We start from the raw sequence: 23,489 nt of genomic DNA, 5'->3' as shown, positions 1-23,489 counted from the left end.
GTCATTATTATTATTCTAAGGTTAAAACCAACATGGAATCTTCAAGTATGCTCATGTAAGAGTACAGTTTTAAGGGATGAGGGACAGAGTGATGTTGCTGTGCATATGAAAGATCACAGGATTTCACAAGATGAATATGAAAATAACCTTCTTGCACACTGTGTTCCTGAGTGCTAACTGTTCAGCTAGTGATACTCTGTGACTAAAATTCTGATTTACAAGTTATATATATGCTAATAAGCGGACAGACATGATGTTTTCATAACTTCGTTAGGTCTTTTTGCCTGCTAGCATTATATCAGTATAATCCAGATGGACTCTTGTCATCTTATGTTCTCTTTTGATTTGGGGAGTAGGAAAGACAAAATAAAAACTGAGTGGCATGTAAGGCGTCTGATCTAACTGAATAGAACAAACTGGATGAGATGTAGTTTATTCTAATTTGTTAAAAGATATACTTGAAATTATTAAATCTTTACCTCTGTTTTTTTTGTATGACCATCACATATTTGCAAGTGAGGGCAGTTTCCATAATCATGTGTGTACTTTCATCTAGGTGGAAAGTCAGGAGGGGAGTTTTCCTTTGTATATTCATAAACTTACAGCAGGGGCCCAAGGATCCAACACTTCATTAAGTAAACACAGATTAATTTCTGCTTTTTGCAAGTTCTGCTCCTTGGGTAGATGCAATATGTACCTTTATTTTATATGTCAGTCAATAGACTGTAATCTGTGTTACATACAAGATTTCAGAGACAACTCAGGATTACTCCAAGCAGGGTTCTTTATATTCCATATTCCATAAGAGCTGTGGCACCTTATGCAGAAATCCAGTATATCTACCTTTGTTCATTATGGGACAGTAGTTAAGCATTCAGTGACTTAGCTATTATGGGCATGACACCTGTCTTTAAGGTTCTCATCACTGTGATTTGTTTTCGTCATCCTTCAGGTTTAGGAGAATGATTGCTGTTTGTGTATTTTGTGTTCTTGAAAGCTGTGTTGAAACCGTGTGGGGAACATTAATCTGTAAATGCTCTAGGAAGGCTCAGGTTCTGTTTATTATGTTGTGGTTTAGGAGTATTCTAGGATTTTTTCTTCACGTGATTCTACTGGAACTTGGAAAGAGGAAACCTGCTTACAGTTGGATCACCTTCTGCTGCGGGCATTTCGGGCGAGCGGGAGTCAGATTCAAATACTCACAGAGTTCAAGATCTGATCCGTTTATTGTACAAACCAGGTAGACTTTTATAAGGCATTCTATAAGCGTGCAATAATGTGATAGGCTATTTTACAAGCGTATAATAATATGATTGGTTAACAATTGTTTACTGGGAAGATTTCTGTTTCTGCTTGTTCTGGCATGTAGGCTCCTTTCTGCGGTTTCCCAGCTCCTCTTATCACGTCCCGTTGGCCTTGGTTTTGAGCAAACATCTGCAATTTGCTCCTTTTTCTTCATCCCACTGTTCTGGCCGTAACCTCGTCTTATTTCTTCAGTATTTTTCCACTTGCTTCAGAGTTCAGTATAATCATTCAATACAGCAAGAGCCCCAACAACCTTCCTTATCTATAAACCATTTGAATTATAATTAAAGCTACATGTGTAAATTGTCAGAATGTAGTTACTGAGTCATGCCATGGTTTCACATCCTACACCTTCATTCAGTTCCTATACTTTCATTGTGGTTGAAAGTTCACCCTTCAGAAAATAAAACATCCAGTCTTCAAAAAGAGCCATTTGTTTGAATGTGCTTGACACCTGCCAGTCTTCTAGGGAAATTTTGTGACAAAACTTCTGCACAAATCTTGAGATATTTTTCAAACTTGAAGCCTTTGGGGATTTATTGAAGGTGAGGTCACTGCTTACAGTGTGGTCATGTAAAATAGTAGCCATGGCAACCACAGAGTATTGGAATGGAGGCTGAGGAGAGGTTTCTATGAAAGAAGTAATATCCTTGGGCACAGAAAGCATCCTTGCTGCGCCGCCGCAGCTGAAGATAGATGGATGTTTCATTTGTGTGAGAGCCTTTTGTTCACTAATGTCAAGGAAAATTGAACTTCCCATTACTAGTCTTCTTCCAAATGTATTTGAGTTGGTACCACAGGTTTTAAAGACAGGTTTATCTTGTGTTACCTCATAAATAGAAGCTTGTGGAATGTTCTTAGGGCTTTGAAGGCATGAACCCCCTAGAATTTAATGCAGTGAAAACTGAAGCTATGAAAATAATATGGCTTGAAGTTGTGGTGTCTCTTCTAGTTTTGTTATATAAACCAGAAAATATTAAAAGACCAATGAGAAAAGGAAAGAATAATAGCTTTTGAATTTTGAAAGAAACTTTACGGAATAAATGTAGGTAAATGGTAGTTAGTTAAGCAGCCACATGCTGAGACAATGCTGTGCAGTATTTTGATGCAAAGCCTGTGCAAACAGAAAATTACTGGTGTTTTTTAAGGCAATTCAAAGTTGTGTTTGCAAAGGCTTTCACTGGATGTTGCAGTACTTGCAAGTCTTGAGAGCACCTACATCTAGTTATACTGTATCACATCTCCAGCTGTTCTCTCTCTTTTTTTTTTTTTTTTTTTTTTGTTTTGTTTGTTTACCTCCCAACTTTAGGTAATACCTATTCACAGAGCTGGACTAAATTTCTTGTGATTTGTCCCATCACTGGTGCTTCCCATTATGAGCCTTTTGCAGCAGTCAGACTGGGTGGGAGCAGGAAAGTACCTCTATGTCCCGCTTTCCTCCCCTAAGATTAGAGTTCACAGATTTACTGTCAATATGGATAGACTTTGTTCTATAGCTTGAGTGGATGAAGTAGCACAGTCATTGCTAGTGATAGAGGTTTGTGTGTGTGTGGTTTTTTTTTTTTAAGTAGTAGGGTTTGTGTCTTTGAGTATGTTAATGCTTAGGACAAAATGGAATCTGGATCTCTAGTGTCTTGTCAAAATGTTCTAAGAACATCCCAAATTTTCTCAATATACTTACTGTGTTTTAATGTAAAGGTGGGCCGCCCTTGTCTTTTGTTGGAAAGACAGCACCAAGAATAGACAGAAAGAAACATTTTGTGCATCTCTTCTTGATTGTTGAACTCCCAGAAGGGTTTGGGGCTATTATTGAGCTTTACACTATGACTTATAAAATGTGCTGCCATTCTGGTTTGGATCAGGGCCAAGTTGATGATCACCGAATCATGGGCCAAGTCAGGTGTAGACACTGTGATGGTATGAGTTTGTCCTCTACTGTAGTAACAGGAAGCATGACCTTTAATTCCCTCTTATGTCATCCTTGTCACAAATGTACATAGAGTGAAAACTTTGCCCTGCTGAAGTTTATGGGAGTTTTGTAGTTAACATCAGTGAAGTCAGAACTTCACAGGTTGTGTATGATAGGGAAAAAGTAGAAGGTTTAGATTCAGATAACTCATGTGATTTTTTTTTTTTATTTTTTTATTGAATGCAAGTGTGATTTTATTTTGCAATTTTTGTGGCCTCTTAAATAATCATGTGATCTTTTGTTATCCTAGATGAACATGGCCTTCCCATTCAGTCTTCGTGCTTGTTGTAAGAAGGGCAATAGCAAAATAAGGAGATAGAAAGCAGAAATAAAATACCAGCATTTATTAATTTTCTCTTATTAGTGGGAATCCTTCTTTCCTGCAGCGCAAATATGTACACTTCTTAGCATGGCAGATATTGCATCTTTCAGTCATGTTTAATTCTAACATAATGCAGAAGTGAATGGAAGTATAAAATCAGATCAGAAGAAGTTGAACAGTTAAACAGCTGAGGAAGCAGTGAAAATTTTTAGTTAAGGAATGTGGTATCCAGTACAAATACTTAAGGAATTATTTATTTTTAAATCAGTGGATTTTAGAATATATTCCCACGCCTTGCAGATTCAACTAGGGAATACATTCCAACTACTACTTGCAGAAATACGTAGCTCCTCCTAGTTGCCAAGTGTAACTCATGGTGTTAGGATTGTCATGGTGTTAGGTGTCATGATTAGGATTCAACCAAGCAGTGACAACAACATTAGTTTAGTTTACGTGTAACCAGTGTCAGGACTGAGCTGGCATTCAAGTTGCTCACCAGTCGTGACAAAACCCAATATATCCAAATAGGGCACAAGATAGAGCTTATCTTAGTCTTCTAAAACACCTGCCCTCTTTCAAAGTTGTCTACATGGAGTAAGGGTCCAAGATTTTTACATTTCCTATTGATAGAATTCCTCTACAATAGGGATTCAACACATTATTTATAGTCTGTCTGTGTTGTCACACAGAAGATCCTGCAGGAACAAGGATGGCTATCTTTCGAGTGGATTTATCCAAATTGCAGTGCAAATCCTGATCTCTCTTCCTTTCTAATGCTTCCACATTATTTTGCTGTCAGGGAGTGGGATAGTGAGGTTGAAAGCTCATCAATTGTGCTGTTTTGTTGATGGCTGGCCAGCCAGCAGCACAGACTTAATGCAAATGAGAACTGGTTTTGCTCTGAGATCTAGTTTGAGGTGGCATTGTGTCATTCCTGATGGTAACAAAGTTTTAAAATTCATTTTGAATTTATCTCTTCAAGTCCTGTCGACCTTTTGGTTTATTTTGCTGTTATGTGTAAACCTTAAATATGCAGAAATTACGTTTAAAATAAATGCTTGTCACCAATAATCTTTCTTAATCATAATTTTTTTTTTTTTATAATCTTTGGCTTTGATTTTATGGTAGTATTGAAACTCAGATTGAAACCAGCTAATGGATTTCACAGAGGAAAGGCATAGTTACTATGGCTACACAGCACCCTGAAAGCTTAAAAGGACAAAGGATAAATGAATACGGTACTGGCTGCTTAGCCTTTTCTAGAATAGATTCTAATAATTTAAAGGCTTTATAGTCCTGCAGACACTGTTAGAAAAAGCAAGTTGTTAGTCCTTTAAAAATTTGTGGTTTATTTTTTAGTTTGGATCATTACTTTTGAAGTAGTATGTTTGAAAAATACTTTTTAAAATGTCCTCTGCATTTACTAGTTTATTTCACATATATCTACTGCATGTAATGAAATTGACTATTACTGGTCATTTCATCACTGATATTTTTACTATGGTATTTTAAAAGGAGTAGAAAGCTAATCCTCCTACGGACAAACAAACACAGAGTAATTGTGGTTTGATGAAAACTTGCAGTAATGTACTTTTTATAGCTTTCACTGTAGTTTTGGCTGAAACATTTTACCTTTGGTTTTCTTATAAACCAATCTACACATTTAAGACAAACATCTTGTATATAGTAAAGAAAAATAAAACACATGCATGGTTAGGTCCATGCAATTAAGGAGGAAATTACCAGGTTTTAGCATTACCTTAGTGACTGATAGCAGAAGGGCTATTACCTGCCTTTGCTTGAGAAATAAAATGTGTTGAAATCATAAACATGTCGCTCACCAGCTCAAGGGTAGATTTTAATGACCTGTTGAAGATAATACAGAATAAAATTTTATAGAGTATAATGATAAAATGCATCTACTGTTCACCACAAATAGTTCTGTCTACTGCGAGTTGTAGGCAGCATACTTTGGCCGACGGGTTGCAGAAAATCATTGGGAAAGTAGCAGGTGAGCTTACAGGTGGCTTTATAAAGAGAGATTTCCTGTGCTCTTATTTGCAGGCAGATGGCTCTTGTATTTGTAATTTGGATTTATCTGTCCAACAAAATTTGCATATATTTGTAAAGCGAACTGGACTTGCTGTATATACAACAGACCACTGAGCCATCCTCCTATTGTAGATCTGTCCTGTGCTCCATAGAAATGCCACATTTGCTACATCAGCCTGTAAGTGTCATTTATGTCTAAGTCATGCAAAGAGGCCTTTCTACCTAAAAATATCAGAATTGTTGTACAGAACTTCACCATACAGACCAGCAATCTACGCCAATCTGTAAAGCCTAGTTGGGCCAAATTCCAAGATGAGCAGAAGAGGATGCCTGGGAAAACCCAAGAATAACCCAAGTGAATGTATAGGTGGAAGCAGGTGATGCTGTTAGAAAAATATTGGGGGAATTTCATCCTGCTGTTTATTGTGGATCCGAGATTGGATAATTATGTAGTAAATCTTAAAGTAGCTCTAGGTTATAAACTACTATAAACTAAATTATGGTGGTGGAGAAGTGATCCAGAACATCTGTTTGTTTTAAATCTCCATAGGGCCTGTTCCTAGCTGCTTCTTGTGGCTTTGTACAGACAGATCTAAAATACAGATGTCAGGCTTCGAAATTCAGTAGGGCAGTTTTCCTAACTTAAGACTATTCTTCTTTAATTTACAGCTTAAATAACACTTCTGTTACAAGTTCAGACAGAACCAGTGTGCTCAAGACTAACACAATATTTATGGAGGGTTGGTTGGTTTGGGTTTTTTGTGTTTGTTTTGGGGTTTTTTGGCTTTTGTTGTGTTGTTGGGTTTTTTTCTCAAGGTTTTTTTTTTTTTTAGTGTTTAAGAGTTTTTCAGAGGATTTTCACTTAAAAATGAGTTTTGTATATTTCTACTGCTTCTTAAAATAGGGAGAAGGGGTTATTCAGGTAGATTCTCAGGTAAAATATGTTCCTTTCGGGAAATCACTGTTGCTAGTTTTTTATCTTGCATGAAAATGTATTGAGGAATTTTCCTCTTCTTTTTGATCATTGTAAACATAAGGATGAAAAAATTAGATGGGCTATTAATGATTTGTTAGTGATGATATCTAGCTGAAGTCGCTCCATAGTAAGCAGTCATTGTGGGCTTTTCATTCCAAGCTTGATTTCCAGCACAGTGTAACTTTATTCTTTAAAACTTGTATTATGCACAATTTGTTTTGCTACATGAAATGGAATTTGGAACTTTCATCAAGTAAAAACTGCCAATGGATTGACAGTTTATTTAGTAACAGATCTCCAACCCCTACCTTAGATGATTTAAATGTAATTCTTTCAAAAATGAAATTATGAAACCAATAAAATAAAAAATCATTTCCTAATTAGGGATTTTTATTTGTAGTTATGTGTTTCATTCGTGGGTTTTTTGGTTTGATGAAATACTCCATTTATTTATTACTTACCTAAGTACTGCAGAAAAAGATGCTGCTTGAAATTCAGAAGTGGATCAGTTAAAGTGCTTCAACAGAAGACTGGGACTATGTGATATTTGATGTTGCCATGGGAAACTGCTTTGCAAGAGCGTTTGCAGAGCAGATGGACCAAGACAAATAAACCAGATACAGGTATTGAACGGAGATTGTGTAATGTTCTGTGCAACAACAGGAAAACATGAACTCAAACCTACAGAACAGTTCTTTCATTCATCCTTTTTGTATGGATACACTGATAGCTTAATTTTCAGAACAGAATTCTTTATAGCAAACTTGGTTTGTTTTCCTTTAAATGGAATAGTGTATTTCTATAGTATTTCATCTTGTGTCATTGATAAACAACTCTGATATGAATAGTTCAATAGTGAAGGCTTCCTATAGTTTTTGAGTTTTCAATGAATCAAAGAAAATTTCAGGTTTACCTTCTGTGTTATGCAAAACCAGTAATGTCCTCATGTTATGCTGTAATCTACTACCTTTCTGTCTAGCCTCTAAAGTTATGCCTAAGTACACAAACATAAAGGAATGAAGTCTTTGCTTTCCAGATGTTACAGTTTTGTTAGCTTCACAGGCTCTTGGCTCTTGAGAGCTCTTCTGTACCTTTATACGCTAGCTTTTTTTTCCTTGATTTTAAAAAAATAATAAAAAGACACATACTCACCCTAAGAACCGGAATGTCTTTCTAATCATATGTTTGGCACAGAAGTCTGTTTCCTTAGCAACGTGAACACAAAAGATATCCATGTGACTATATACATGCAACATGCCTTTGTAAGAGTACGTATGTACAGAAATGCAGTGTGTTTGTTTAATATTTATTCTTTGTTCTCCCTGGCAAGGAATAAAATAGACATGTGCTGTTTAATTTTTTTCTAAGGAAATAGAGAATTTGAAATACAATTTGTAATCATATATTTTCAACTACACAAATTGGAACTCAAATTCAAACTTGAAAAAAGAAGAAGCTTCTGGAAAAATAAAAGCTTAATCTGCTCTCTTGAAGATGTATGATTTCAACTGCTAAGGGATATTTTTTTTTTCCTTAAGTAATACCCTGACTGTAAAAAAATTACTTTGGACTTTCAATCTATAATCTAACTGTGCTTCTGTTCTTCATGAATTATAAAACTTACTCCATGGGTTGATTTCTCCACATGCAGTAGAACAGTTATTTGGGTCATGCTGTCATAAACTGATGAATGCCCATGTAACTGTCAAAATTTTTCGTTTAGTATGAAATGCCATGGAATGCCATACCACTGAATACCATGCGTTGATTTGCATTTTTAGAGTGCATGTTAACAATTTTTTTTGAGTGGTCTGAGTAAAGTTTGTTTGTTTATAAGTATGTATTTTCATTACAAAACAAAATACTTTTAATGTATTTGTTCTTAATCCATCTTAAATATCATGTGAAAATCTGCCTGAATTACATATTTATGTATACTATGCTTTTTCAGGGAAAACTAGGAGAGTTAGAAGCAGGAATTATGGGGGCAGACTTCATGGTTCTGCAGTGAACTGGATCAGAGTATCTGAATTTCTTCCACTGCTTTTAATCTGTGATTGTAAAATCTTGCCATTAATATCAGAGAGGCCAAAAGACATGTTGGCAGTCATTAAGGTCAGGGTTACTATATGTTGCTAGCTTTCAGCTATAAACTTTTTATGCCTTTTGGAGTAGCTAAAGCACAATGAGGTTGATTGTATTATTTTTATTTTTCTATGCATGGTGGAGAAGAGATTTCATGGGTGATTAATTTAAGCTCTTTTCAATTTCTTTTAAGCAGAGATTGGTTAAATAAAACACTTTACAGAGAATTGTTGAGGTTGGAAGGGACCTCTGGAGATTGGCCAACTCACTGGTCAAAGCAGGGTTACCTACAGCGTATTGTCCAGGACTATGTCCAGTTGGGTTTTGAGTATCTGCAAGGATGGAGATGATGCAACCCTCTTGGGCACCCTGTGCCATTGATTGACCACTCTCACAGGAAAAAAAACCCTACCATTATATTTAAATGGAATATCTTGTGATTAACTTATGCCTGTTGCCTATTGTCCTTTCACTGGATATCACTGAAAAGGCTCTGGTTCTGCCTTTGTTACTGCGGCTCTTCCTAATGCAGCCCAGCGCAAGGGCACGTGGCTGGCTCGCAGCCACCTTGTCCTGCAGGTCCTTTTCTGCTCATGTGCACAGGATTGTTCCTGTCAGGCGCAGGACTTCATGTTTCCCTTTGTGGAACTTCAGGAGGTTACCGTCGGCCCATTTCTAGGCTCTCAGGGTCACTGTGAATGGGAGCACAGCCCTCTGGTTTATCAGCTACTCCTAGTTCGGTATGGTCTGTGAACTTGCTGAAAGTGCACTCTGTCCCACCTTGCAAGTTATTGATGAGTTGTTGAACAGTATTGGCTCTTGTAAAGACACCTGGGACTTGCCTTTGGTGACTGGCCTCCACCTGGATTTGTTGCTGCTGATCCACAGCCCTTTGAGCCCAGCAGTTCAGTCAGTTTTCTATTCACTCACTCTCCATTTTTTCATGTTTCACCAGTCTGTCAGGAAGGAGACAATGGGAGACGGTGATGGAAGCATTATTAAAGTCAGGATAAGCAATGCTCAGCGTTCTCTCCTTGTCCGTTGGGTCAGCCTTCTCGTCGTGAAAGGCTATCAGATTGGTCAGGCACAATTTCCCCTTCACATATCCATGCTTACTACTCCTAAACACCTTCCTGTCCTTGTGTCTGGTGATGTTTTTCAGGATTTTCTGCATTCCCTTCCCAGGGATTGAGGTAAGGCTGTGACTGGCCTGTAGTTTCTTGGGACCCTCCCTCTTGTCCTTTTTGGAAGTAGAGGCAATGTTTACTTTCTTCCTGTCCTCAGAATTTCATCCCCAGCCACCCTCCCACCCCAGACCCCCATCACTGTGATCTTTCGTGATTTTTCAACGACAGAGTGGTCTCACAGCCAGTGTCCTCAGTACGTGCGGGGGCATCTTGTTAGGGCCCATGGATCTGTGTCCAGTTTGTTTAAATGCTTCCTAACCTGATCCTCTTCCTCTGATGGGAAATCTGCCTTGCTCCAGGCTTTCCCACTGGTGTCAGCGACCTGGGATAGCTGATGGATGGTTTTATCAGTAAAGAGTGAGGCAAAGAAGGCATTTGGTGTATTTGCCTTCCTCATATCCTTTTTGACAGGTCTCCATCGGAGATAAAACCAGCAGGAACATTTCCTGTTCCCCTTCATGTTTCCTTGAGCTATCCTGCCTGTGTCTCTGTGATCCCAGTGAAGTTGTAATTCGCCAGCTGCACACAGACTTCTCAGTTCCTCCTGTTCCCTGTGCTGTGTGCATTAGTGTGCAGGCTCTTTGGAGAGATACAAAAGCGTGCTGATTTCCCAGAATATGTAGGATAGCTTTCCCCATAATTCTGCCTGGTAGACATTTTCTTATGTATGTGGACACAGTTGGTGTGGGACCCCTACAGCCCTGTTTTTTTGCTTACAAATTTGCTCCTGTTCACATTGCCCCATACTCTTTGCTTGCCAACCTGGTCCTTCGCTTCCTCGCTTAACTGCTGGTCATCCTCTCCTGCCCCATCATTCCTAGTTTGAAATCTCATTACTGGATTGGCTAGCCTGTTGGCAACAATTTTTTCCTCTTTTAACTGATACCATTTCTGTTAAACAGTCCTCTGTCCTGTTCACATAAAAACTAAAACGCTGTTGCCCCTACGAGCTGCACAACCAGCTATTGTCTTGGGATCTGTCTGCTTCTCCTCATGCCCTTCTGCCTTTGCAGAAGGATTCGGGAGAAAACTTCCTGAGCTCCCCATGCTCTCGACACCCTCCCCACAGCCCCATCATACCCCACAGCGATGTAGTCAACGCTTGGTAATTTCCTGATCGCCCTGGCATCGTCACTGGTGCCCATATGGAAGAACGACGGAGGGTAACGGTCTGCAGCAGCCTGTCCACGATGTCGTGCTCCGAGCTGCTGGCGGGCAGTGAGCCTTCCAGGGCAGCAGGGCCGGGAGCAGCTGCGGGCTGCCGTCCCCCCAGCAGGGAGCTGCAGGCACCCGCCGCGTGCTCCTGCGCACCCCAGCTTTAGCTGCTTTGGGTCCTTTGCTGGACAGAACTTGCATTTGTTGCTCTCATAAGACAACTGTTTGAATGTTTTATGTGTTTTGGTGTTTGCTTTGCAAGCAAATGTGTGTAAAAATACTTCTAGTGAACAAATTATGTGGTTTGGCTTTTTTGTTTCATTAAGCTTTGTTTATTCTTGACTAGTATTCTGCCAATGCCATATGGGTTAGCTGGCTACAAAAAAGCTTATTCCACTAGTGTGGCTGATAGAGGTAAAGTCATGTATGGTTTTCCTGTGCTCAGGAAGATAAAGGTTTTATCTTCAATTAATCTCAAATCAATCTGAGAGTCTACAGAAAGATTAATGGGAAACAATATCTAGTATAGAATTTGATAAAGGTTATTTAAGACTACCTTTCAAGTCCAGAATTGGTGTTTTAGGTTGTACCATCTGGAAGACACCAGCATAAATTCCAAAGCTCGCTTCATAACACGATTTCAGTGTAGGTATACAATATTTCAATGTGATATAACTGGTTTCACATGTGTCCTGTTTCTGTTTATTCTAGGAAATGAACCCAGGAAGTAATGTGAAGGGCCATGTGAAGCTCTGTCATAGCAGAAATTTTCTAAAAGATTGCTTTACCTGTAAGTTGTTCTTTTCTGTTGTTAAATGTTAAATTGTATTCATATGGCTGGAAAAAAGGGTTTATTTTGGCATTTTAAGTGGCAGCTTGATTGTGAAGAAAACCCTTCCAAGTGCCTTATGGTTAATGCCTGCTGTTATTAGCTTGCTGTATCTTAGTGAAGAGCAAACGAATAATTTTCCTTACCTATTAAGATTTTGAATCTAATGAGCAAGATTTTTATGCTGTGTCATTATACGTTATATATCTACTGTGGTGCATGTTAAACTGCATTAGCTAATTTTTCAGAAATTATTTTAAAAGTAAATGAAAAGTAGAAAACATCCAAAGCTGTATGAACGTATGAAGCTTCTCCACTAAAAATCCTGTAGCAAAGATTGCCTGTGCAGGTGCCTGCTGTGACTCAGACCTCTTCTGGATTGTTCATCTTTTCCCAGTTATTAAATTATATGATAGTGCCCTTTACAGTTGTGCCACTTGTGGCAAAGAATTTTCTTTGAGCTATAGTCTAATCATTTAATTTTGCATGCATCGTATAACAAACTCCACTTAAGAATTTAAACTATTGTTTTCATCTAGAGTCTAATTATCTGCATCAAAATACTCAAGCAAGTGAAGGAGATTAACTTGTCTTCCTAGCAATACTGCAAGAAAAATATTACAAGATCCATTTTACACAAAGAACCAAAAGCATTAGACTGTTGATTTTGGCAGATTCATGTAGGTGGTGGCAGAGCTGAAAACTGAATTCCGAAGTTCTGAGTCCCAATCAAGAGTTATAATTTGAACATATAGAAATATGCCTAAAAAGACTATCTTGAAGGAGACTTGGAGTTTACAAGCTGGTTATGTTAATCAGTATGTTAATTTTCTCCCTTGAGTATGTAATTATCATAGTTTAACTAAACATTATATAGTTAGCAAGTTCCTGAAAACTGTGAGGGGGAAGGTATTAATAAAGAGTGTTTCAAAACTGGTAGTAGCTGTTTAAAAAGAACTGTTTCAGAATTTTTTTCCTTATCTAGAACTCTGTTTTAAAGTAGCAGCAACTTCTATGCCTGGGCAGTGTAGGTAATTTAGTTTGACATAACCTGTAACCCAATAAAAACTTGAAAACACTAGTCTTCCACAATTCAAACTCTTAATGAAATGTGAGAAAATGTCCTGATACTTATTTCTGATTTTCTTCCAAAAGTACTTTGTCTTAGTACTTCTTTACTACTCTAATATAACTTGAAACAACCACAAATCAAGTGCAAATACAAGAAAATCCATTAGAAATTAGAATCTTAGTTCTGCACTACATGTTGTAAAGTAGAAACTAAACATCACTGTCTTCATTCTATTAATATTCACACGGTATGGGTGAAACTTCAGCAATTGCCCTGTGTTATGCTAAGTGTATTAAAATGACTCAGATGACGAAGCATTTCCTTTCGTTTTATCAAAGAATCTGGATGGGATGTTCCAGGATATTTCAAGGAGGCTTTTATAAGCAGTCAAGGAAGAGAGAAGGGAAAGTGCTATTCTGATAATGCTGCCTTAATAACTGAATTTGTCAGATTTTCAGTACTATTTGGTAGGCTTAATTATTTAGCACTAAGTCACGCAAGTGGATTTCCAGTATCATAACAGTGGCCTTTAAAAATTCAGACTGTAAAGAGGTAAGGTTGAGTTAGAGTTGGCTTATTTATTTCGACTTTGTTGTCCCTTTAAATTGCTCTGTTCGTCTCTTCATGCCTCTCTGAGTGTGTGTGTGTGTGTGTTAGAGGTATTTATAGTCAATGAAGATAAGAGAAGATTTGGGACAGAAGTACAGAAGCAACTTGGAAAAATCTTAGGTGAGAACATGGATGAAAGTCATTGACAGGATGCAAAAGCTGAGTGTCGTATTGCATGCTGAGCAGTAAAATACATTTGTAGCCTCCCAGACAACAAATGCGTTATTAGAGTCCTGCAAATATGGCAATTTCCATTTGATTTTACTAACATGACTGCATTTGAGGATAAACTAGCAGAAAGATGTAGGTGGGTGTTCAGTGTTTTTCTGGTTTTGTTTTTGGTTGGTTTTTTTTTTTTTTAAATATAAAATGTTTGCAACATTGTCTATTACGATATTGTTCTAGACAGTTCTGAAGTATGGTTAAAGAGCTCCCAATATGCAAGCATGGAGGCATATTTTCTTCCCTTGGTGTGAAAACTGACCCCATATTTACTCCTCTCAAGTGTCAATGAAACTCTTTCTGGTATGTGTGTTGAGCAAATATTCACATACATCAAAGGTACCATAGGCCTAAAGTTCCTTGCCATCATTCTTCCTGTTATGCAAAGTGTACTTCTCTAGGTATAACTTCCATTCTGCAGAAGCATTGGAGATGGTTATGCACTTGATGTAAAAATTTTGCATGTGGTACCCCTCTTACATGGAGTACTAGGTTGCTTTGAAGCCCAGGAATTTGAGAATTTTGGTGAGCTACAGAAAAAAACCTGCCTGTGCTCCTTCAAAGAAGTTCACATGGGCTAAAAACTGTTGTTTTGTAGGAAGTGCTGCTACAGCCTGTTTTTCCTTAGCCTGTTGCTCCAGGAGGATAATAGTCTGTCACTGGTTCTTACCGCTAGTGGATATTTATGCATCTTTAATCTGCACTTGTGGTGCTTGTGCCATCTGATGCCCTGGCAAGGTTGAGCAAAGCTCCACTGTCCCCTTGCCAATGCACTGACATCGTGTGTGCTCTGTTCTGCATCAGGACCATACGCAGTGGCATTATAGAGAAAGGTGATGTCCTTCTGCCACTGGTCTATCTGCATTGAAATGCTGTCAGGACCTTAGTTTCTTTATAAATTGTTCATTTGTGCAGTTTTGACCATAAGCTTTTGTGAATGCTAAGGATATTGTTGAAAATTTCTGCAGACAGTTCTTATAGGATAATCTGAACAGGAAGAAGCTTGTAAGCACTGATTAGATAAACATAATAGCAGTTCTAGAAGATTGACATCAGTCAATACACATTAATTTAAGCATTGGACATACTGTTTTTCATTACATCTGCTTCCTTTAGCAGTGTGCTTCAGAGAGCGGTACTGAGGAGGAGAAAAGGTTCTAGAGATTGATCGTTGATTTAATAAAGGCCTACTAAAAGAAGTAATAAGGTAATTTTTGTTTGGAATAACTTCTGACTGCTACTATGTACAGGCCAGAAGGAATAATATGCCTTATTTAACCAATTAAATATTGCTTGGAGAACTGCAGACAAGCAATTCTGGTTCTGTTTCATTTCAATTCTCTTTTTAATTGGTTGTCAATAAGTTAATGAAGCTATGGCAGCACTCTGTATTTTCACCATGGCTGGACCTGCTTATTTCAAGTCCTCCTCTACACCTCTATAGTCAGTGCTTAGTCTATTCACTCCTTGTTCAAGAAGTGGGGGACAGTATCACAGAGGCATGTCTCAAAGCAGCATATATGCAGCCTCCTACTGAAGGCTACAATTGATTTTATAATTTGGGTATTCAACCATCATATTGGTACAAACAGAAAAGGCAACATGGGGAGGAAAAAAATATTATTATTATATATTCTGAGCTACGAGAGAGAAATACAACATTTTTGTAACCATGAGATAGTTACAAATTATTTGTCTCAAGTCTTTTTGACAGAAATAACTCCATGCTGTTAATTGTGACATTGATTAAAGTATTCATGTTACACATTTAATGTGTCTGGTAGTATTACAAAGCCATCAGTATTGTAAAACTGGCTGTCATGATACACAGCCAAGTAACTATATAATTTATTGAGATTTGTAGATCATAGTAGCAATTAATTCATTATGATCAGTTTTTTAATTATTGTACTTTTCTTCCAAAGGGAGCTTGTGTATATTGTTTCTGTTAATGTTAGCTGCTGAACAAATAGGCAAACAGAAATCTTTTGTACCTCTTTTTCCCCAGAGCAGGACTGTTCTGTGTTCAGCTAATCCCCATCAAGATAATGTTTCTGTCCTGTGCTTATCAAAGATTAAAACTTTTAGGTATCTTAATATGTTCTGTGTAAAATATAGAAGTAAACTTTGTTTTATAGATATATATATATAAAAACATATTACTTATGTTTATAGAAGCACAACAATTTCTATATAGGAAAGCCATTCATTTTGACAGAAATTTAAGAGCACAAATGTTCTGTTTGTACAGACAAAATGGTAAATTAGTCCTCTTTATGAAAGACGTGTTTGCTGATGCACAGTGACAAGAGTTCATTGTTTTCTCTGAATACTTCCCTTGCTGGATCTCTGGAGCACTTAGCTTTCCCCCCTATTCTTCTCATGCCCTCTGAAGAAAGGGTTGAAAAACCTTCTTTTGATTCCACTGAAAATGCAGGGGTGGGTCACTTACTTGGAGATCCTGATGAGAGTCCAGTGCAAGTATGGTAAAAGGTGAAACCAAGCCAGCTGAAAACCGAAAACCACACAAACCGCCAAAATCAGTAATAAGAATGTAAATGATACATATAGAAAATGCTGAAGGATAGTACAGATTTTCTTCTGTTGTAGAAGATTCCAAGACCCTAAGAGCACATTAATTTCCAGGGAGTGTCTTGCACAGCTCTAATTAAGGTTTCAGTTTTGGCTGGAGATAAATCTGCTGCTGCTCTTCCCATGCCTAACTTTAGTCTTGGACTTTAGACTTGAACTTTAATCTCATATGTTACCTGGCATATCTTTTTGTGTCAGTTTCTGTGAATATATCTGCAGTTTTAATTGTAGCATTTTTGCATCCTGTAAGCATCTTCCTAATCATAAGCAAGTGCTTATCCTGTCAGCCTGACCTCGGTGCCGGGGAAGGTGATGGAGCAGGTCACCCCGAGCGCCATCACACAGCACGTGCAGCACAGCTGGGGGATCAGGCCCAGCCAGCCTGGGCTGATGAAAGGCAGGTCCTGCTGGATGAACCTGGTCTTGTAAGACAAGGTGACCCACCCAGTAGCTGAGGGAAAGGCTGTGGATGTTGTCCACCCAGACTTTAGTAAAGCCTTTGGCACAGTTCCCCCCAGCATTCTCCTGGAGAGACTGGCTGCTCATGGCTTGGGTGGGTCTATTATTTGTTGGGTAAGAAAACTACCTGGGCAGCCAGGCCCAAGCAGTTGTGGTGAGTGGGGTTACACCCAGCTGGTGGCTGGTCACACGCGGTGTCCCCAGGGCTCCGTGCTGGGGCCCGTTCAGTGTCTTTATGGAGGGCCTGGCTGAGGGGATGGAGCGCACCCTCAGCCAGTTTGCAGATGGCCCCCAGCTGGGCGGGAGTGTTGGTCGGCCTGAGGGCAGGAGGCTCTGCAGAGGGTCTGGGCAGGCTGCACCGATGGGCCGAGGCCACTGTATGAGGTTCCACCAGGCTCAGTGCCGGGCCCTGCCCTTGGGTCACAGCAACCCCCCGCAGCGCTCCAGGCTGGGGGAGAGCGGCTGGGCAGGGCCTGGGGGGAAAGGGCCTGGGGGTGCTGGCTGGCAGCCGGCTGGGCAGGAGCCAGCAGGGTGCCCAGGTGGCCAGGAAGGCCGGCAGCGTCCTGGCTGGTGGCTGAAACGGTGTGGCCAGCGGGGCAAGGGCAGTGACCGTCCCCCTGCGCTCGGCACTGGTGAGGCCGCACCTCAGGTACCGAGTTCAGGTTTGGGCCCCTCGCTGCAAGAGGGACAGGGAGGTGCTGGAGCGTGTCCAGGGACGGGCAGCGAGGCTGGTGGGGGGTCTGGAGCACAAGTCTTGTCAGGGGCGGCTGAGGGAACCGGGGTGTTCAGCCTGGAGAGGAGGAGGCTTGGGGGGAACTTATTGCTCCTACAGCTGCCTGAGAGGGGGTTGTAGGCACGTGGGGGTCGGTCTCTCCTCCCAGGTAACAAGTGACAGGACAAGAAGAAAAGGCCTCAAGTTTTGCCAGGAGAGGTTTATAGTGGACGTTAGGAAGAATTTCTTCACTGCAAGGGTGGTCAGTCATTGGAATAGCTGCCCAGGGAGGTGGTGGAATCACCATCCCTGGAGGCGTTTAAAAAACATGTATATATGGTTCTTGGCAACATGGTTTTGTGGTGGGCTTGGCAGTGCTGGGTCAATGGTTAGACAATGATCTCAAAGGTCTTTCCCAACCTAAATGTTTTTATGATTCTATACAAATCTATCTTGCAGAGTGAGGAGGATAGAATTATTTTGAAGATCTGTAATTGTTTGCTTCAGTATTTATTATGTAGTTGTTTGGTTTTTTTTAAGAAAGGATATACTGCAAAATACAAATTGATGTAGCTGAACTGATGACACTAAAAATACAACAGTTGTCTCTGGTGTTGCTTTTTAATTTACTTTGGTGAGGTATAATTTCTTGTTAAAATTAGATAGTTGTAACTATGATTTGCTGAAGGTTAAAGAAGGAGACAGGTTCTGTGAAACTTGTGTGTTTTGAAAATATATTGTACCTAATTTCCACCAGTAGTGCTGAAAGCAGTGGTCAGGAAAAAATGTCCTGTAAGTTAAATGTGATGACACAGGAAAGAGCATCAATGCAACTAATCCAAAATACTTACCCTTTCAGGTCAGTATGCAGTCAATGTTTTCCTCTACGTATAAACTTCCTAAATCTCAGGTAGTGTCAGAATGCACATGCAGATATCAAAATGGTGCTAGTGAACATGTGCACAGCATTTATAAGACACCAGCTGTGGTTTCATTAGTTGCTAAACACAAGGAAAGCCAGAGAATTGTGCAAGCTGCCTTGGAAATTGAGGTGGATAGCTCATCATGCAATAAGCAATGCCAAATTTGAAAAAAAAAGCCAGTGGAAAAAAATGAGAGACACAGATAAAAGAAAAAAAATATTGCAAAGAATTCTCAGGAGCTGAAAATAAAGTACTCTGATGAATAAAAAAAAAAATTGAGGTCCAGTGGGAGAGAAGGGAGGGAATGGTACAAGCAGTGAGTACTTCTGACTAATAGTGTTTATTTTTATTATTGATTGGTCTAATGTTTTTCCAATCCAACAGACCACAACTTCTTAGTATGTTTTCAGTGTTGTGAAAATATACATGAATTCTATAATTCTTTTTTACCATTAATAGTAAGTTTCTGGTCGATTACATGTTGGTTCATAGAATGTGTGGGTAAGAATTATAAATGCTCTGACTCCCCCGTTTAGCATGATGGTGCTATAGTATGTGCTTCCAAATTATGCAACAAGGTTTGGCTTCACAGCCTCCCTCAGACTGAGCTTGCATCTCTCCCTCTTGAGGTGACTACCTGGACTATGCTACAGAAGTAGCTTGCAAGGGAAGGACTGAGAACTTTTATATAGCCTGTCACTTGTACTTCCCCTACTTATTACACTTGTTGGGTATTACTGCACAATTAGTCAATGGGCAGGAAAGAGTACCTGGGATTTAGAGCCAGTGAAAATTGGTTTTGCTGAGTGTGTTTGCAGATGGTTGTTCTCCTGCAAACAAGATCAACACACTTCAAAGCAAGAGTCATAACAGTCTTTAAAAAAAGGGCAAAAAAAATTAGCTTCATTAATACCACTTAAAAGGTACAGCAACTTCGGATTAGATACAGCATTGTTATACTATACGTCTACATCTCATACTGCCTGGCTTCGGGCAAAAGACTCTTTTGTTTCAGCTTGCCAACAGATGAAAGGTTCAGCTCCTGCACTGATAGTTTGCACAGTATGGAGGGATTGCATTGTCATAGAGATGCAAGAGGTACAGCAGGACCTCCAGAATGTCCACATGAGGATGTTCATCTCTGTGGAGCTGTGTGAGGAGCTTGTTTTGACCCATGGAAAGCAGAACGCTCCTAAGAAACCTCATATTGGTAGAAGAGCAACTTACAATTTCTTCATGTTGCCTAGAAGTTGATGCATCATTGGGCTTGTCTCTCTCCTCTGAAGAGAGGCTTAAGGGTGACCATCTCAGGAAATGGCATTCTGCAGGGTCACTCTTGCCATAGTCTACTGATAGAGTCTGGGGGACTGTAATGATCATGGCCCTTTGTGCCTTCCATAAAGCTAGAGAGGATAATTACGAATATTTATTAATGTAATAAACCAAAGACAGCAGTTTTTGTGGGCTGATTTCTGTGAGACTGTTCTAAGCATTCTCCATTTTTGCTGGCACTTTAGTAGTTTCCTGGAAAAAGAAGTTCTTGGCTCTAAACTTGAATGGAAAAGGCAAATTGATACTTCTATAATTATTTTGATTGCAGTTTATTGTTGTAGTCTATTTCAGGTAAAGCTACGCTGTATGAATCATAAGAAATTACTGGCTCGAAAACAGAGTTATAATGTCAAGAGGTGCTTTTGCTCCACAAATAACTAGTTCTCCACTAATGTCATGTCTATGTGGCTGTAAGTTTTTGTGGGTTTGTTTGGGGGTGGGGCGTTTGGGGTTTTTTGTGTGTTGTGTTGTTTGGGTTTTTTTTAATATTATGTGTGCATGGTAAGAGCATTGCCTTTCAACTGTGCAGTAATCTCTGATAAGTTGCTTGTATTTTTAGATTTTGTATGACACTTGCTCTCCTCAGGCTTTAATACATCCTTCTTTATACAGCTCGCTCTTTGTGAACAGTTTCAAAGTGACTGTGACTATAAGCAGAAGGTTTATTTAAGCAGAAAATAAACTAAAGAACATCAGAAATGACTGACAGGAGGGCAGTGAGAATACAGCTGTGTCCTCTGTATGTTTCTATTTTTATGATTAATCACAGTAAGAAATCAGTAATCTAAAAGTAAGCAAGCAAGCAAAACTTGTCTGTGCTGCTCTCTGCAGCTATCTGTTAACTAGGATCTAGAAAGTGCTAGCAGCTTGTGGTTGTTTTTGCTTCACTAGCCCAGCAATGTACACAGTATACATTACACAGAGCTGTGTGGAAGATCTTGAGAAAACAGGACTTTGTGCATTGCTGCCACCTCCCATGTGGCATTGTATAGCTCTTGGTCCTTGGGCAACCCTGGGCCTTTCCAGGTTCAATTATCTTGTCATTAGAGGTAAAATGGAAGAATTTTGCTGACAGCTGTTATTTGTGTGTTTAAATAGCTATAAATAACTAGTTAAAACTACAAACTGTAGTTTACAGCTAAAATTTCTAGCAGGTGCACCCTGCAGCATTCCTTGGTCATCGGGATGGTTGGGGCTGTGGCTGGATACAGTGGCGTGCTTCCAGCCTCGGCAGGGCCTGCGTGCAGGCAGCTGGCATGTGCACAGTGGGAGAGGGATGGTGGGTCTTCTGAAGGGACAGCTGGTGACTGTTACTCAGTCCTGTAGCACCCAAGAAGCATATATACCTCCAGTCTCCACCTGGAATGCTTAGGGTCCCAATGGCAAATTCTAGCAGGTTTTGGAATGAACACACTAAAAGTTTAAGTTGCGGTGCCATGAATCTTTACCTGTCTGTCTGCTGTATCACGACCTAAAGATCTGCTTTCATTGCAGCTTGGAAGAGATCACATAGACTGCCTTTACAGACCATGGAGAAACAAACACATGCATATACATAGTTTCAGAGAGTTAAAGTTCAGAACCAGTACAGTCATGAGTGGTGCTTAGTGTCTTCTGACTAGCTGAACTGGACTCCAGAATTAGCTAGATGACACAAACCCATCTTTGTATAAATTTGGAAGGTACTGTTCCTGGAATGTTTTGCAACATTCATTCAAGAATTTCTGCTGAAATGAAAACTTCCATTGGTAAACTCTTGTGTAAAAAGTCCAGAAAGTTCACTCCTGAGGCTAAGTTAGCACTGACTAACTGGTGTTAATTTCACTGACTGAAATTTGTCCAGACATCTGGTTTAATAGAGGAGAGCAGTTGCTTTGGAGCATAGACTCCACGCAGTTTAAGTGCCTAAGGTTAGATGGTGTACATATATACTCTTTTCCCAGTGTTTATCAAAGAAAGAGGATTGAAACAACTTGCATTTCAAAGTGAAGTTGGCTTTCGTTTTCCAGTGATCTGCTGAAAAGATGACAGTAATGTGCATGCTGAAGTAGTAGGTTAAGTTTGGCTCAATTGACATTAGAGGGCAGGAAGATCCTGGAGTGATCCTTACAGCCTTGGTTGACTAGGTGCTCCCTTCAGGAGTGTATCATCATTTCACCAAGTCTGAGTGCCTGGCTTCCATCTGTTCAAACATGCACAGCCTGAGAAGGGAGAATAGCTGTCTTCTGCCGATAACAGAGAAAAAGCACAGCTGTGGCACTTAAAGGTTAGAGCTTAAGAGATGCTGTGAAGTGCCTCTGCCCTCACATATACTGACTTGTCAATGAAGTGTGTGTGTGTTGTAGTGGAGCTCTTTTTGTGTAAGATGCTGTAATGGCATTTTCTGAGAGGTGACAAAATGTAATTGGAATGGTTACAAAGAAAAGTTGACAGCTGATGTTCAGTTCTTAATATAGCAAAAATAAAAATGAAAGCAAATTTTTCTGACCCTAGACTAACTGACATTTTTGTTTTGGAAGAGATGTTTTTGAAATTTCTCTCTAAGCAACTCACACTCTAAATGGAGCTAAATAAACAAGGTAGAAAACACCTATGCATGAGCAGAATTATAATGAGAGAAACAGATCTAAAAGAAAGCCTTTTTTTTTTTTTTTCCCCCTGGAAGATTTCTCTAATTTGTGATTTTTTAAATAGTCCACATAAAGCAATTTTCAAAGATGTTACCGTGAGTAATAATTTTATTTGTGATGTACATTTAAGTACAGCTGTAATAATAACACTATTATTATAAAGCAGAATAATGCAGTGTTAAACTCTTTGAAGCAGGCAGATGTGAGCCTGTCTGGAGAGATGTATTCATAACCAGTAGTAATTAAGAATTCTTTTACTAGTTCTTACAAGTCTCATCTGAGATCTAAATTTGGATTTTGCTAATGTATCTTAGAAACTTGTATTTCAACAAGATGTCTAGTCATCTTCTGATTCTTAATGTTATTGAGGCCTTAACTATAACCTGCAACTGAATTCTTTGCTCTAATTTTATGCTTTATGAGAATTTCAGCCATTTACAATGTAGAATTTTCTTCCTTACAGTTTCACTTAATAGGCCCTTACTTTCTGTCCTGACAAAGTTCCTAATCTACTTTTTCTACGTATCTTTCATTACTTTATTAATTTTTGTTCTTTGTCATTCATCTTCTTCAATTAAATGATCTGTCCTTTTCATCTGTGTTTCTGCAGATAGAAGTTTCGTAGATTCCGTATTGTTTCAGTGAGCCTAATGGGGTGAATGGAGTGTCATGGTGAATATTTATGACCTTGAAGCAACTGCCCTGCAAAGCTGTGACAGTTTTCTCAAAGAATGGAGAGAACAAGTACATTAATAATAGTTTTGGCGGTTTTTTTCCATGTTTTTTAGCATAATTTTTGCAGATTCATCCTCCCAAATCTCCCTTCCTTTTGGTGGTTATACAAAGGTTTGAATTGAGCTTATTAGGTTGTACCCATAATATGCTTACGTTTTTTTAATGTTACGATGTCGTAGCAGTGGACTCCCTTGTTTGTTGCAATAAAAATACCCCAATACCCGTGCTTGGTTGTTTTCATGATTAATTGTGGTCTTTGAATAGAAGAAAAGATGGTATTTGCAGATTTGAACACTGTATTATTGTGAGAAGTGAGAGGTGGG

The 23,489-nt window shown here is 39.2% G+C and overlaps 1 protein-coding gene across 4 annotated transcripts in view; it reads left to right on the top strand.

The window, feature by feature from the left end:
• MARCHF1 (membrane associated ring-CH-type finger 1) overlaps positions 1–23,489 on the top strand; it is a 258,944-nt gene that overhangs the window by 65,912 nt on the left and 169,543 nt on the right. For all 4 annotated transcript variants that reach the window (XM_055701239.1, XM_055701245.1, XM_055701253.1 and 1 more), the window contains exon 2: positions 11,763–11,841. The gene's annotated coding sequence lies outside the window, so the exon portion shown is untranslated. The remainder of the gene's footprint in view (positions 1–11,762; positions 11,842–23,489) is intronic.

This window comes from Falco cherrug, chromosome 1 (genome assembly GCF_023634085.1).
Source record: "Falco cherrug isolate bFalChe1 chromosome 1, bFalChe1.pri, whole genome shotgun sequence".
Taxonomy (NCBI): Eukaryota; Metazoa; Chordata; class Aves; order Falconiformes; family Falconidae; genus Falco; species Falco cherrug.
The sequence above is the reverse complement of the archived record's forward strand: the minus strand, read 5'-3'. Positions and strand labels throughout refer to the sequence as shown.